The sequence below is a fragment of the Pelophylax lessonae genome, assembly GCF_965119305.1.
Source record: "Pelophylax lessonae genome assembly, chromosome: 12".
NCBI classification, from domain to species: Eukaryota; Metazoa; Chordata; class Amphibia; order Anura; family Ranidae; genus Pelophylax; species Pelophylax lessonae.
In genome coordinates this window covers 21,897,696-21,900,639 of record NC_138779.1, presented here as the reverse complement: position 1 = coordinate 21,900,639, position 2,944 = coordinate 21,897,696, and positions in this window count along the sequence as shown.

The window sequence follows — 2,944 nt, the reverse complement described above, 5'->3', positions numbered from 1 at the left end:
TGCAGCCGGTGGTTCCATCAGCTGACCATAGAGCTGATTGGAGACCAGAATGGCTCAATCATCTCTATGGCCTAAGATACTGGAAGCTGCAAGCATTTCATGACTTTGGTTTCACCAGATATAAACAGCACCATTGCTAAATTGGGAAAGCATCTTATCACACCAATCTTGGTGTGGTCAGATGCTTTAGGGTAGAGGAGAGATCTAGAGTCTAATAGACCCAAATTTTTTTTAAAAAAGAGTACCTGTCACTACTTTTTGCTATCATAGGGAATATTCAAATTCCCTGTCATAACAATAAAAATGATAAAAAAAAAAAAATGAAAGGGAAGGTGTCAAAATTAAATAAAAAAAGCAAAATAATAATAATGAAAAAAAAAAAAGGCGAACGCAAGCCTCTGTCTGGTGTCATATGTAAACCGCAATTGCAGCATGCATGTGAGGTATTGCCATGAACATCAGATTGAGGGTAGTAATTCTTGCAGTAGACCTCCTCTGTAAATCTATAGTGGTAGCCTGTAAAGGCTTTTAAAAATGTACAGGGGTGCGCAATTTTAAAGCATGTCATTTTTAGTATCTATGCACTCGGCATAAAATCATCTTTTATATTTTACCAAACAATTGGGCAATATATAGTGTATTTGTGCATTAAATTTAACGAAAGTGTTTTTTTTCCCCAAAAATATTGCGTTTAGAAAATCTCTGTGCAAGTACCATATGACTTTTCGGAAAGTAGACACCCCAAGGTAATTGCTAAAAGGCATGGTGATTATTTTGCAGCTCTCATTTGTTTTGGAAAATGAAGAAAGAAAAGGAAAAACATTTTTTTTTTCTTTTTTCAGTTTTCAAAACTTTGTGACAAAAAGCGAGATCTGCAATATACTCAACATGCCTCTCAGCAAATAGCGTAGGGTGTCTACTTTTCGAAAAGGGGTCATTTTGGGGGGGGAGGGGGGTTGCGCTATCTTGGCATTTCATGGCCTCCGAAACTGTGATGGGTAGTGAGGAGTGAAATCAACAATTTTGGCAGTGATTGGTTTTCGGGGTCCTGTACATGCCTAGACTGACAAAAAGTCTCACACATGGGGTATCCCTATACTCAGGAGAAGCAGCAGAATATATTTTGGGGTGTAATTCCACATATACCCATGTCATGTGTGAGCAATATATCATTTCAATGACAACTTTGTGTAAAAACATAATCTTTTTTTTTTTTGTCATTTTTCAAACACCTGTGATAAAAAAAAGGAAAAAGGTCAATGGACTCAACATGCCTCTCAAAAAATTACTTGGGGTGTCTACTTTCCAAAAAAAGGGAGTTGGGGGGGGGGGGTTGTACTGCCATTTTAGCACTTCAAGAAATGAGATGGGCAGTCCGAAAGTAAAAGCTGTGTAAATTCCAGTATATAAACCATAGTTTGTAGACGCTATAACTTTTGCGCAAACCAATAAATATGCGTTCATTGGGAATTTTTTTTTAAAGACATGTAGCTAAATACATTTATGCCTAAATGTAGGACAAAAATTTAGTTTATTGGATATTTTTTAATAATAAAAAGTAGAAAAATGTAATTTTTTGTCTCAAAATTTTCGGTCTTTTTTCCGTTTATATCGCAAAATATAAAAACCTCAGAGGTGATCAAATACCGCCAAAAGAAAACTCTATTTGAGGGGGAAAAAAGAACATACATTTTGTTTGGGTACAGCGTCACATGACTGTAAAAGGGATGGACATGGTCAGCAACAATACTTAGGTAGGCCGTGGTGTTTTAAATGATCCTTAATTGGTACTAAGGGGCATTCCAAGCAAAAAATATAGACCGCACCCCAATATAGATGAAAACATGGAAGTATTTATTCATCACCACGAATATCAAGAATATCATACATGACTGGCACACCACAGGACAGGTACATAGTTTGACGCGTTTCACAACACTGTGTATGGTTATGAGTAAGCGATCATAGTTTCGTGAAACGCGTCAACCTATGTACCTGTCCTGTGGTGTGCCAGTCATGTATGATATTCGTGGGGATGAATAAATACTTCCATGTTTTCATCTCTATTGGAGTGCGGTCACTATCTTTTGCTTGGAATGCTGCCTGGACTGCGGATCCGACTCGCACCTGATTCACAAGCTGACCTGAGTGGCTTGTCTGTATTGGATCTTTGGTACTAATGGGCCCAAAGTGTGCCAAGAAAATATCCCCCACACCAATACACCACCACCACCAGCCTGAACCGTTACACCCCCCCCTTCCCCCACACCAATACACCACCAGCCTGAACCCTTACCCCCCCCCCTTCCCCCACACCAATACACCACCACCACCAGCCTGAACCGTTACCCCCCCTTCCCCCACACCAATACACCACCAGCCTGAACCGTTGATACAATGCAGGATGGATCCATGCTTTTATGTTGTTTACACCAAATTCTGACCCTACCATCTGAATGTCGCAGCTGAAATCGAGACTCATCAGACCTGGCAACGTTTTTCCAATCTTCTATTGTCCAATTTTGGTGATCCTGTGCAAATTGTAGCCTCAGTTTCCTGTTCTTAGCTGACAGGAGTGGCACCCGGTGTGGTCTTCTGCTGCCGGAGCTCATCTGCTTCAAGGTTGGATGTGTTGTGCATTTAGAGATGGTATTTTGCATACCTTGGTTCTAACGAGTGGTAATTTGAGTTACTGCTGCCTTTCTACCATCTCAAACCAGTCTGCCCATTCTCCTCTGGCCACAACACAGCATTTTCCTCCACTCAAGTCCCACTCACTGGATACTCTGGAGAGATGGTTGTACGTGAAAATCCCAGAAGATCAGCAGTTTTGGAAATACTCAGACCAGCCCATCTGGCACCAACAACCATGCCACGTTCAAAGTCACTTAAATCCCCTTTCTTCCCCATTCTGATGCTCGGTTTGAACTTCAGCAAGTCGTTT